We start from the raw sequence: 14,268 nt of genomic DNA on the forward strand, positions 1-14,268 counted from the left end.
ACCTCTTCTGTTACTCCCCTTTCCTTTCTCCCTGGTTACAGTTATTTGTCAGTTTTATAACTCCGGGCTCCTGTCCATCACTCCCAGGCCTCGCCCTGTGTCTGGAAAGTTCCAGGGAGAGTGTGGAGTGGTTGGACAGGATCCCAGCTTCCCCCTCCCATGTCACCTTGATTGGTTACTGTATCTATCAGCTATGTTCCAAGCCACTCCCCTGTTGCCACTGATTGGATCCTTGCTGAACCCATCCCCCTGTACCACCCCCTAATAAAAGTTGCTGCACAAGGGTGCTCCTTCGCATTGCCGAGGCTGCCCCTCTGGGCTTTAGGTGCTTCCCCTGTGGGACTGTATACCCGGTTTGGTTGACCTCAGCAGTGTCCCTCTTTCACTCTCTCACCTTCGTTGCCTCCAGTCTGAAGACCAGCCAAGACTCACAGGGTGCAGAAGGTGGTGAGACCACTGGAAGGTACCCAGCTTGCCGTGGTGCCAGGGCTGGCCTGAGTGAGAAGACACTGTGGCAATGGGTCCTTCCGTCTGCTCTCATTATTTTCAGTCTCCTTGGAGTCTCTTTAACTTATCTGTATTTAAAGGTGGGGCATTCAAAACAAAATGCAGTATTAATGTAGTTCTCTCCCAAAACTGAGTAGAGTGGAATGACTGTCTTCTACTTCTCACATATTGCAGTTCCTTCAATATATCCTAAAATATTTTTTAACGAAACCACAGATAATGGTCAATCTGTAATCTAGTATAAATCCTCCATCATTTTCTGTATTGTTATTCCCTAGCAGCTATATCTCAATTTGTATTACTTTATTTTATTTCCTCAATCTAAAGTGTATGATTTTCCATTTCTTTGCTGCATATTATCTTGCTGATTTAAGTGATTTCTTTTAATTCTAATTCTGTCCTTAACCCCTTGTTAGGTGTTTGCAGTACTTGTGGTCTGGCAGTGAAAATAATAGAATTAAAGCTAGGATAAACCTGTGTAGGATCAAGTGCCTCTCTCAGACTGTCAGGGAAGCAAACACTGAAAGTGTGTTTTTCCAGCCTATTTCTTGGTTCAGTTCTAAGAACCATACACAATTGTTGATATCTTCCTGGAGACAGTATCACCTGCTTTCTCTCCCTATTGATACTGCACACCAGCTATTCCAGAGAAGATGGACAGAGCTGTAGCATGACATCAGAGCTTTTCAGTGATTCTCAGGAGACTGGAATACAAGTCCCAGAGATCTGTAAGAAGACGTTCGCATCTGTGTGGAAGTCCAGAGTGCTTTGATCTTCTCAGTGTTTCTGCTCAAGATGAGAATGGCTTTCTGAGATATTATCTCGCTCTATTAGATAGATGTGGATGTCCACTGCTATTTTTGAAGGCGTAATTTACATTCTTTAATGAAGTTATATCCTAACAGCATCAGTCCACATGAAATACTGTTATGCATGCATTAATTGTCTAATACCAGAAGGGTATGCTTGGAAGGCTCAGACAAGATGAAGTTTTCTCCAGACTTAAAACTCAATTAGCCCCTGTATAAACCATATGAAATAAGATGGAAGAAATATTTTTGGCATAGAGTGTGCCCCTGATAGAGTCTGTAGAGAACTTTGTTTGATATAAGCAATGTGAGCCCTGAGACAGAGGAGTTTAAAGAAATTAAGAGTTACCTTTGTGTGCCCAAAGTTGTACTGTATGAGGACATCTTAGTGGGAGGGGATGTTCTAACTCACTATGACTTGTGAGATCTGTGGTATTTGTTAACAAGCTGTACCAATTTGTAAAGTGGCCCATCACAAGCATTTGTTTTAACTTTAAAGATTCTCCAAGTCTTTATGCTCTTTGATAAATGACGATGTCAGTCATTAAGTGTCTGTCTTTGATTCATTCCAGGCATGTATAATCCTTATCATTAGCTGCCTGTATAAAAAGAAGATGAATCTGGTTGCTATTGGTGTGTTATTTCTAATGAGTACCATTAGGTTATGTTCTTCTTCAAGGAGATGTAGCTGTTAGAAGTCAGAGGCCAAGAAGCTAAGAGATATTTGGGGTCAGGGAGTGGCTGCTACCACTGTGAGTCCTGTCACAAATCGTTGGAGCCCCCCGTAATAACACAGTCATTCACATTAAAACATCAGTAGTACTGCTGTTGATTTCATCAAAAGCTAAGGGGAACTTAACTACTACGAGCATAACTGTTATGTGACTGGCCTGCAAACTTTTACAGGAGTGGTTTGTGCTGTGTTTTGTGTTATTGTCCATTTTATGATAAAAATGCATGCGTTCTTGAATAGTTACTTGTCTTTTCTATGAGCCTGAGGTCCACATCAGCTTGCAAACATATTGTGAACATATGTAAGCATATTACTCAGATTGTTTAGTGCTCAGAAGAAAGATAATGTTCTTTTTAATATTATGAAGACATTAATCTCTATTTCTTTTTGAGATAACTTTGTAACTTGTGATTAAATTTGCTTACTTTAATACATACAACTCTGTAAATTTGTAAATATGTATGTAAATAACCTAGATTGCAAGCACTCTTTATTTTCAAACAAAATAAAGATAGAAAAACTAAACAGTTTTCATCAGTTTGAAGATGTATGTACTTTGACCTAGGGTCTATGGTTGCTAAAACAATGTGAAACTTTTAACAGACTGTTTAAATTATGGTTACCATATGAGGACATTAAAGTGGAGCTGACCTATTATTAATGTCTGTCCTATTTGCTGCTTGGTAGTATAGAAATTAAATGTATTGGTTTTCAGCATAGAAAAGTTTTATAGTGCTGTATCAGTTTTCGTCATAAAAATTCCAGACTCTGTACCACCCATAAAGATGAATAAAGATTGTAATCATTGTAGAGAATATTCAGCAAGTTAAATATAATCTTCTTAAGAATAGATAATATAATTTAAAGAAAAGAAAACTAAACCTTATTCTTGACCCACAACTAGTTTTACAAGAGGAAAATTGCCATTGAAATCATCATCATGACACTTGAAATGTCCTGTGAAGAAATTCAGTGCTGTAGAATGTTTCTAGTTTGTAGAATGCATGAAATTTTGTTGTTTTCATACAGCAAAATATTTTAAGATGCCTTAGAAAAATATATATGATATCTATTCTCATTTGTAGGACTGATTATTGATATTTTCATAATTTGGGGGTATTTTGAGTTATATTACTATCCTAATTAGTTCATTTTACACCAACCTGTCGCACCATTTTCTCCTCCCCAACAGACAGACTCAAGCTTGTTTTCAGAATCTCTTTATCCACTTTCCTCCCTGTGGCTCCTGCACTAAATGCAATCCTTCAACTTCTATCATTGCTCATTCTTCCCTCAGTCTCCTCTAAAATCCTTTCCTCTGACTCTCTCCTTTCATTCAACTTCTGTTTTCAGCTTCTTTCCACCTAATCTCTCCATATCAAAATCCCTCCCATGCTTCCAACAGAGACTTCTCCAATCCTTTTTGTCCCACAATTGCCACCTCATTCTTGCCTTTTGTTGTGGTTCCTCCCCACTGGTGCTTCTGCTATATTAGTTTGTTGGGATCCGCGGTCCATATTCAATAGTGGAGGGTAGTGTTATCTGAGATTTAGCTAGATGAGGAAAAAGAAAACCTTGTTCTTATTTCTTGAGAATATTTTCCTCAATGCCATGACTCAGTTTTGTAATAAAACACATTCTTCTCTTATATATTAGCTAACACATGTAATTCTGTTTTTAAAAATGCTGCATACATACATGTAAGACTGAAACAGCTTGCAAAACAAATTTCATACTCGGTGCAAAGAAGCTCAACCAAAACATAATTAATGCAACACAATGTTTGAGATTTTAAGCCAACAAAAGCCAGACCATTTAGAGCGAAGGTTCCCATAGCAACCTTATTCTGTCTCCTCCTGTGTCTGTGTGATAGGGTCTTTTTTTTACATGACCACATATTGCTAGAGAATGGGCTGTATTATTCCATAAATAGAACATCAGTTTAATAGGTGAGTTAACAGCACAAGGTTTTGTCAGATTCTGTGTCTTCAAAGGAAGTTATATTATTGTGGCTTGTAGAGCTAATGTACATATATAAATACTAGAAAAAAATGTTATGTAAGCTGCAACATGTTGTTACAACATCATTAACATAAATCCTGCCTGCAAGTGAATTTTTGGCATGTTATCTATTTGCCTTTGTATAATGGCTAAATAATTATGGGAGGAAAACAGTTGGTATTTCTTAAAAAATAATACAAGGAGACTCATCAGTTACAAGTAATTGTATTTCAGGGTAGGCAGCTACATACAATCATGTGGGAATTCATAAGGGGCAGACTTCAGGGGCTGACATCATTGCATTTAACTATAAGCAGTTAAAAAAAGGGGCCAAAGTAATAAGTACACCTCACAATTTCTCTACAGTTTAGGGAGGTGGAAGAGTGTCTCCAAACAGTGATTCAGTCCTCCTGAGATGAGATATACCCTCTGCCTGTCTTACACTGCTGACTATACAGTATGCCCAGAGAAACCAGTCAAGATTCCTTCCTTGCCCAATTTGTTGCTTCAAGGAGGATAAATCCAAGCTGTGTTGTCCAATGAAAAGGAGTGAGATTTTCAGATAATTCTGAGAACCTAATGTGTCATGTGTGTTAGATGCAAGAATCTCCCCAGACTGCACCAATACTGGTGTCTAATCAATGATTTCACATCCACTTGACAGTACAGATGTGTTCTGGATTAGGCAGGGCAACACAGACTACCTCTTTTGAGCAGATACGAAACAGTACTTTGATTATTCAGCGTTTACACTGACTGCAGAAAGACAAATTATATCTTATTTGAATTAGTATTGAAGTGATGCAGACAATAATACCTGATTTACATATAAAGACTGTTGGAAGAATTTAACTTCATTTAGTTAACATTGATTCCACTCTTTACATTCTTCAGCTGTGACATTTTTGATACAGGGCTGTCTCAGAGAACATAGAAATATATATTTTACAGGCATTGGATAAGGTTCCTCAGCACTCAGTTCATGACTTTTGATTCCTGCTCTGGATGCTAGGTCCAGGCACTGCTGCACAAAGGTAATCAAACCCTAAGTTTTTGTTGGATCTGGATGAAGGGGAAAAATTGAGATCCCTGGAAATTTTTCTGCACCCTTGAAATGTACTTTTGGAATTGGAAGTTTTCTACGTGGCACATATAAAACTGTGGAAAATCAGATGGCAATCTGGTAATTAGGAGAGGATTTTAAAACAAGGATAATACAAAGAAGAACACTACCAACACAAAAGAGAGAAATGTCATCCATTCCCTCGGTTGGGCTGCAAAGTAAGTCTTTCCATATTCAATTTCTTATTAAAAAAGACCTACAAAGAAGACCTGGTTAATGTTTTGAAGGTTGTTAGAAGTGAAGTGGGTGGATACTGCTGGCATTTAACCGCTGTTAGCTCTGAAGACATCTGACACTTAACAATTAGATGACTGGCAAATCCCTGAAGTATCTGCTTTCCTGTAATAATATATAGACAACAATAAGACAATATGTCCAAATAAAGGTGGGTTGCAGACTGAAACATTGAACAGTTCCCCCATAGATACACTAATGAGGAACTATTCGAATAATATCGTCTTTCTCACAGGAATGTTCCAAAGCAGTAATCCCACTGTGCTCTGCTGGATTAAACTTCATTGGAACTAGTACATTAATTGTAAAGCCTTCATTGAAGATAGTAGTGAGAGAAAGTTAACTTTTTTTTTTTTTTTTCACCCAGACAAAAAAGCAAGTGCATGAGATCCTAGGGATCTGAATGCCCAGAATGAGAAGCTTTCATCTACATACAGTTTGGTAAGGCAAAGTGAGGAAACAACTCAGATGAAAACAAAACAATACAAACATAATGGAGAAAAAAAGCTTGAAAGTTTGAAGTGTTCAAGTGTGTGACTGCTGTTACACATCAGAGAGCAGGATGAAATGTTATCTGATGCTATGAACATGGTAAGTTATCTAAATCCTCATATACATTGGGAAATACAGTCTTGCCAGTTCTCTTAGGTAAATGCAGAGGCAACAGGCATGTTTGACCTCCGAACCAGTTTGTGTTCCTGGTTGAAACAGTTCAAAACATTCTCTGATAACCTGCATGACAAAGTCCACAGCCAACAGCATATTATTTCCTCTTCTAAGGCAGGAATAACTGCAGCTCCTTACTGGGAAGGAGAGCAGCCCCCATCAGCCTCTGCTGGCGGGGGTGAGGAATGCCATGATCATGAGCTGGCTGTATCCTGGGACAAGAACCTCAGTAGCCCTGGGAGTCCACAGCAAAAAGTGTTGTTTTCTTATGGGGTTTTAGGCTGGTTATATTTTTTAATTTCTTTGCACATAGTTACTTACAGGTTATAGCAACTGCCTGGAGAAAGTGAATTTTGAAACACGACAAAGAAATGTCTTACAAAAATCACCTGTTTGGAGAGCCTTCTGGTGGGATTTTTTGGAGCAGCTCCAGGTCATGCCCACTCCTGACAGCTGCCCAATGTCACCTGAACTGCTGCCTTGGTGCTCACCAGCTTGAGAGGCACAAGAGCCCTGAAATGGGCACAGCACTGCCTTCCTCCCCTCCTGTAAATGCTGAAAAGTGGGGCCAGCCCTCAAAGAAGGGCTTTGGCATTGCTCTGCTCTGGCTGCTCCTCATTGGTGGTAAAGGGAGAGGAAAGATGGAAAGACCTCAGCCAAATTAAAAAATGTGTTTGCGACCGTCTAATGAAACCTGGGGTTACTGCTATGGTTAAATATAGACACTGTGTTACTGGTTGCCATGTTACTTGAAGAGAGCAGTTTGCAAATCTAGTGAACATAAGCATTATTTTCAGTTGCAAACTCACAGGCCTTTTTTTTTAGGCAGCTGGTCAAACCATTCTTATTTTGCTCAAAATATTTGTTATGAACTTTATAAGCATCAGCATTTCGCTACCATTATTCATTGTGTAGGATATTTGTAAGTGTATGGGTCATAGCACTTAGGTTACTATAAATAAATGTATTAGCCTCCCAACACTTAGGCTGAGATATGTATATGAAACTAGTATTGCAAACAACAAACGCAATATTTCAATTTCTATAAAACTGCAGTAACCCGTAAATAAAAACTATACTGGAGAGTATTTTAAATTACCCATAATTTATATGTACATGTAAGAAGATGTACCACCAAGAGTAAGTGCAGAGAGATAGTTATTTTTATTGTCATTATTTGCCTGTCTTAGGCCCTGATGATGTTCTTGATGATTTTTGCAGTCCAGGTATACCATCTGCAGGACATTAGCAAGCCATAATGTAATGTCATGGCTTTCTGATAGTGATCTCTTTGGTTTAAGCAATAACCACCTCTTCTCCTTAGATGAAGTCAAAAACTGGCAATTTATATTTCAGAGGTAAAAGTCTGTGGATGCCTTTCTTCAGCAGAAGTTAGGATTAGTTTGCTAGAGATCTACCATCAGTGATTGTCTGAGGCATGCCTACTTCTTAAGTGGACCTTCTGGTGCAGTAATTAGTCTTCTGTTTGCATCAATGATGTAAATGTTAAATAAGTCGTTTTCTCATAGATCAAAACACTAAAGATCAGCAATGAGGTATCAGTGCTGTAAGGTAAATTAGCCGGTAATTAGTGGGCACCATGAGATAACACTCAGAATAACACTTAGAATACTGTTACTAAGAACCAGCAGTCAGCAGGGGAGAGGAAAATCCAGTTTAACTCTAGCTTGATTTTAAATTGATCACTAGTAGCAAATCTTGAAAGAAGTTGGTAGAGGTAATTCATTCAAGTTTCAGACAGAAGTGGTTGAATGCATCAACTCTTAGAATAGTGGGAGCATGGATTCAGTAGATCCCGAACTGGGAGGGGAAAGATAACAAGAATGACAAGGGGCCAAGGGATACAAATAAACCTTTTAAGTCCTTCATCATGACCAGTTAGCGAATGTTTTGGAGAATGGAACAGTTTATTTGGGCAATTAAAGATGAAGTCAGAAAATTAGTACTTGATCTTACTTTATGTTTTTATGAGATAGCTGCATGATACAGATAATAGTGACTGATGTTTGTAAAATGTGTGGATGAAGCCAGGTAATATTAAGAACAAAATATCTCACATATATGTAATCTCAAAATATTTTTCCTTAGAAATAAGAATTCTCCTATTAATTCCATTATAGAAATATGTGTCTGTTACAGCTAGCTGACCCCTGCAAAGTCAGTCTTTGAACTATTCACAGCTTCTAATGCCTAAAGTTCTCCTAAAAATTAAGAAATATAGTTACCCTCACTTAAGGAAACATAAGCACTGATGGGATTTGTCTTTCATGTTTTTAGATGAATGCAGAACTGTAGTCTACATCTAAGCAGGAGCTCTGTCATTCTTTTATGTTTAATGGAGAGAAATGAGCACTTCCAAGGTATGACTCATTTGAGATATATTTAGCTATCTACTTTAGAATGAGATTAATTGCTTCCTTACATCTCCTGTTTCTTTTCATTTACTATAAAGGATATCTAGATGTCTAGCTCAAATGTAGATTTCTATAATGTAGGAGTCCCTATTTGAATAGATGAATTGTATCCTGACAGACTTAGCAGAAAATACAGGGTGGCTATCTGAATTCCTGAATCACACATAAATCCCTACTCTTAAAGAAGAAAATACTGGATGGTGTTAGATTGCTGTGCCCTCTGCAATTGTCTCAAGATTAATTTAAATTTTTACTCATTTCCTCACTGATTTTTCTGGGCAGCTGTAGGAATGAGGTGTACTGCCATGAAATATGCCATGAGATGTATGAAAGGGTTACCGTGGGTGTGGTGGCTTTCTGATGGGTTGAAAGGTAATCAGGCTGAGGCCTAATGACCTTACCAATGCAATAGAGGAGAGATTGATACTGACTTGTCACAGATACACTCTTGGGCAAGACGCACAGCATTTGTAATCGCTTTTTGTAACTATTTTATGTGTAAACAGTCTTCCCCTCCCTTCCCATCCATGATGGATGGCAGTGGCAGGATATTTGACTACAGTCTCATCTCTGCTTCTGCCAAAAGTGAACTGGCATTTGAAATCCTCCATGCCAGAGGATGAAAATAAGATCACCTTGCAGGCAAATTGATGGGCTTGCTCCTCTGTGTTCTCCAAAGCAATGATGCCTCTTAGTTAAAATTTGCATCTCTGACTGTGTGGAAGTATACTTTCGAGCACTTACAAGAGACGATGCACTTATATTTTGTAGATCTAGTGAATCTGTCACCAGCGATCTCTGTTGTAATAATAAATTAAGCTTAGCTACACCCAAACACCTTCAATCTTCCAGGACTAGCTGGAAATCAAGGGAGTTTATTTTCTGCCATATTTCTGTACTCTTAATGCAACAACGGTTGTCCCCTAAGGTTTTTGGACCCTGATTAATGTTCAGAATATGCCTAAATGTCAGGTAGTGATTAGACAGAGTCTTTCTGTGCCAGTGCTGAAAGCTGATTCAACCTCACACGGCAAGTGTTCTGAGCCAGCTGAGAGTGCCTGAGTCCAGGGCCTGGCTTGGCCAAATAACCATGCCACTGAGCAGCCTGCTTAGCCCTGGCATGGCACAACCTTTACTGCACTGACATGTGTCTTGATCAGTACAGAACATAGGCAGAGGGGGCCCATTCAGAATAACCAGGTAGGCAGAGTGCAGGACACTTCCCTCTGTTTTTTTTTTGCAGAGCCAGCTGCACGGTTTGCTCACCTGATTAGGATTATGACTGTGTAATAGGGTAGATCATTGCATGTAAGTAAAATAGAAAAGACAGAATGATGTCTTGAAATTGGTGAATTTTTAAAGTTATTAATTCTTTCTTTCGTATAAGCTGATTGAATATACAACTCAAAAGAGTGTCCAGTTTTCTAGATAGGAAGAATCAAAATTTGATGTTACACTGGTGTGAGTAACAAGGAACTAACAAGCTATTTTTAAACTTGCAATCAGACTAATTAAGATTAGAATATGTCCTTGTCCTATAGTGGGCAAAGGATATTATGTAGAGTCATTGAAATATAGTAAGACTGAAATTCTCCACTGAGTTGGCTTTTACTAAAATGATGTGTTAATCTCCTCAGGAATTTCAGGTGACAACTACACCTCATGCAGTCTGCATCTATTATCACTGCAAGCACAGTATCATTCTCTTTTTTTATTAGCTTCATCACTTACTGCAGAAACAGTTATATGACATTTTCCCTTAACTGTTATCTCCTGAGAACAGGGAACTTAGACCAAATTCTCTCTTACCTTGCCTCACATAGATATCATTTTATTTGTGGAAACAGCACCTTTAATCAATTTTTGTTAAGACTTCTCTCTTTTGTCATCTCTGGAATTAAAATTTTTCAACTCATGAAAGTGTGTTGTTATGGCAATGTTTTATAATGTTGACCTATACATTTGAAGGATATAAATACAAAATTTAAAGCAAACATGAAAATTTATAGTCTACTTGTCTGTGCTTCAGAGTAAAGTGGAAGACTGTCCTTCCACAAGATATTTACAAAGTAAAATAAAGGATTATGTTGGTTTGATTTTTCATTCCTTTGTGAAGTTGAAACTGAAGAATGACCCTTCAAGTTTTTGAGAGTGTTCTAATTAGTAAGCTGAGGAACAACTCCTAAATATGTCAATAGTTAGATAGTCTTGGTTTTCTAAACTACATATATACAACAATAAAAGAGCAAAGCTCCTTAAAAATTATTTTCTCTCATGCTTTTAGAACAGAAACATAGTTTTAGGCAGATGGATTCCAGCTGAAAATATTTCTTTTTTATGAAGCTAGTTTTGTCCAGATTGTGCCATTAACATACAAGAAACGCCCCCCCCCCACCCCGTCTTGACAGTCTTTATCTTAAAAACAGGCAAAACTAACCATGAAAAAGTATGTATGAACATTTCACTCTTCAGAAGAATTTATAAATCTTGTAAAATACCCTCTCATATCAGTAAACTCTGTGAGGCACCACGGTACTAGGATAAAAATAGCCAAATTGGTATAAGGCATCAAGAGGTATAGCTCTGGTGACTTTAACAGGTTGTATTTAGTCATGCCATATTTCAACAATAACATGAAGAAGCTCTGAGATAGCCAGATAACTTTGATTCGAGTTTCACCCACTGAACGTTCAATTTATTTTTTTTTTTTAGTGGGAGGACTCCAGATTTTATTAATCTAGCAATTTCTGCTAGTCTGCCACAAGGAGGCAGATTAGTGCTGTTGAACTCTGACTTCCCCCAGCAGTCAGCGGTACCAGTCAGCAACTACACGAGAATGTTCAGAATTACCACTTGGGAATTCTCAAAATACATTGCTGTCCACAGTTTGATTTCCATATCAATATTGACTGATAAGGGGTTTAGTTAAATATTTCAGTCATAAAATGGATGTTCGTTCTGGGGGATTGTATTTGTAACTTTTTAATGCAAGAAATGAAATTAAACAATATATTGTTATGTGAAATTAAACAATATATTGTTATGGATTTTCCATTCTACTCACTACTCACACGGTGTTCAGTCGACCACTGCAAATTATTACCTAATGCCACTGTTATACCTTTTATAACTTAAAAAGACAAGTGAAAGAGATTTGATTAGTTAAAGCTTGTCTTCAAAACTTCAAACTCACAGTTTCTGGTAATCAAGTGTTAACACTATGTAGTACCCTTTAAAAATAAAATTTATTTATGAAGATAGATTAAACCAGTAGAAATATAATTCCATAAATAAGCCTCTTTCTTAAGAAAATAATATCTTTATTGTTTGTTTTAACCTTGTTATGGAATTCAAAGTAACAGCATCCAAAATTACTGTTACAATTAGACTATATTATGTATTACTGGAAAAGGAATAGTGCTCCAGCTTACAGCTTTGTCAAGATAAGTCTGTGCTCCACCTTAAACATTTAGTACATGCTAGTGTTTAAGTCAAATTTTGACCAAGAAAATAAACACAAATATTTGCTTTGTGTACCAGAGATAATTCCATGGAATTCCACTTCTAACCACATGTAACAGAATTGTTACCAGTGACAACTACTGAAAAGAAAATAGATGAGAGACAATGAATCAAAGTACCTCTAAATGCACTTCAGGGATGAATTTCACCAGAATACTCTGTCTTCCCTCAGTAATGGGTCTGTGCAGAAAGAATCTTCTATCGGCAAAATGCTTAACAGGTAGGTATGGTTTTAAGCACTTGCCTCTTAAGCATGTGCAAAATTAGATCATTCAGAAGGTTATAGTTTGATAACAAATAGTGACTTTACACTGTAAGAGCAACCCATCTTCAGAAGTATCAGGTCTCCTATGTAAGACAAGATAAAAAAGTCTTGGTTTTAGCAGAGTGGCAATTAATCTATACAAGAGGATAGAAAGCATTATTTTCTGAAACAAAACATCTCAAACCAAATAAAAATAACCTGAGCCTGAAACTGAGATCACAAGTAAAAAATGTCAGCTCAGATGTTAAAGGTATGAGAAATGAGAAAGTATAGAAAATGGAATCTAGCTGGTAATTTACATTTTATATATATACATATATATTTATATGTATATGTGTATGTGTAAAACATATAGATATAGTGATAAAAACTGTCAAAGGAAATGGCATTTGATTAAATACGTGCTATTAAACTCTGATGACAAATTCAAACACAGATTATTTAAAAGGGATTGTATCTCTTTCTATATATAAATACACATCCTCAAGTGTCTGGATTTAGTACAAATGAGCAAATGCCATCAATCTCTTTTCTCAGGTCATATGTACGTGGGATGAGGTACAGAGTGGTGATTGTTCTAAGATCAAGTGAAAGGCATTACAAAGCCTTGTTGTTGAAATTTATGGTTTTTTTTAAAAGAGTAAGATGTCAACTTGCCTTCGACTTTTTCTTCTTAAGAACAGCCTTATTTACATTTCCATAATTGTTATGTATAGTTCTTGTATTTTTAAGAGCCCCATGGTAGTAGTTAATGAGAGAAACAGAAATGTATTTATTATGCCAAATATTTAATCCATGCTGCCACTACTCCTACTTGTATATCTGGTGTGTACTGACCTTATTCATTGTGTCTAGGACATTATGTAAGGGGAAAATATGCATGATGTTTTTGTGGACTGTACATCCCACACTTAAACAGAATGAAAGTCCTCTTTAAGACATTTTCTAGAATGTAACCAGAGATACAGACCAGATGGCAAATATTCAGCACACTGTTTGCAAATTTCAGTGTGCCCTTTAAAATCTTTCTAGATGTGAATGGACTTTTTACTTCTTAAGCACTTTAAAACATTGTTTAGGATGTGTATCTGATCTTTCCTCTTTGATTTTGCCTTTAGTAACAGAGCAGAATGACAAGAAACTTTTGGAAAACAGTGACAAAGGTGATGGTAAGGAAGTGGGTTTTTTAAATTCAGTTTTATATTATAGTATTTATAGAATTAAAATGTTGGAAAATTAATTTTTAATCTTAATTCAGTAGAAAAATAGAATCTACTTATTAATACCTTTTTAAATATTGACCTCATATAAAACACAGTATGAAGGAAGAACTGATGTAATTTATGATGTTGTTAAAGGCTATATTGTTTGACTTGGATTTTTTGACAATATATGCTTATATGTATATATACATATATGTAGGGTCTATGATAGTAAGATATTTAGTAAATTTGTTGCAGTTAGAAAAAATAATTTTACTTCTGATTTTTAGGAAGGTTTTTTTATCATGTTTCACAGATTTTGTGGCAAAATATGTTACATTTCTACATGGCAGACAGCACACAACTGATTGGGATTTGAATTTATTTGATTTGGTTTTGGTTTTTTTTTCTCTTTCTCAATAACTATTTTCATATTTTGAATTATGGTTCTTATATGTTCCCCATCCTGGAAACCGTAATGTGTTTTTAATGCAAATTTAGCAGTTTAAAGTAAACAACGACTGAAGCCTTCTAGTACCACTAGATGTCATCCTGTAGTCATTGAGGATGTATAAAAAAGAGCGGACTACTAATAACCCATACAAGTTACCTGAAAATCGGTAGAAAATTGAAAATGGGTGCACCACAACAAATATTTTTGGTTACAAGTAGGAATAAAAACATCTCATACAACTTTTAAAGGTATCAGTGTAAGTCCAGAACATAAGATACATTTGGATATTGTTTTTGTAACAACATGCCAGTAACTGC

The sequence above is a fragment of the Zosterops lateralis genome (genome assembly GCF_965231275.1).
Source record: "Zosterops lateralis genome assembly, chromosome: 3".
In the NCBI taxonomy this organism is placed as follows: Eukaryota; Metazoa; Chordata; class Aves; order Passeriformes; family Zosteropidae; genus Zosterops; species Zosterops lateralis.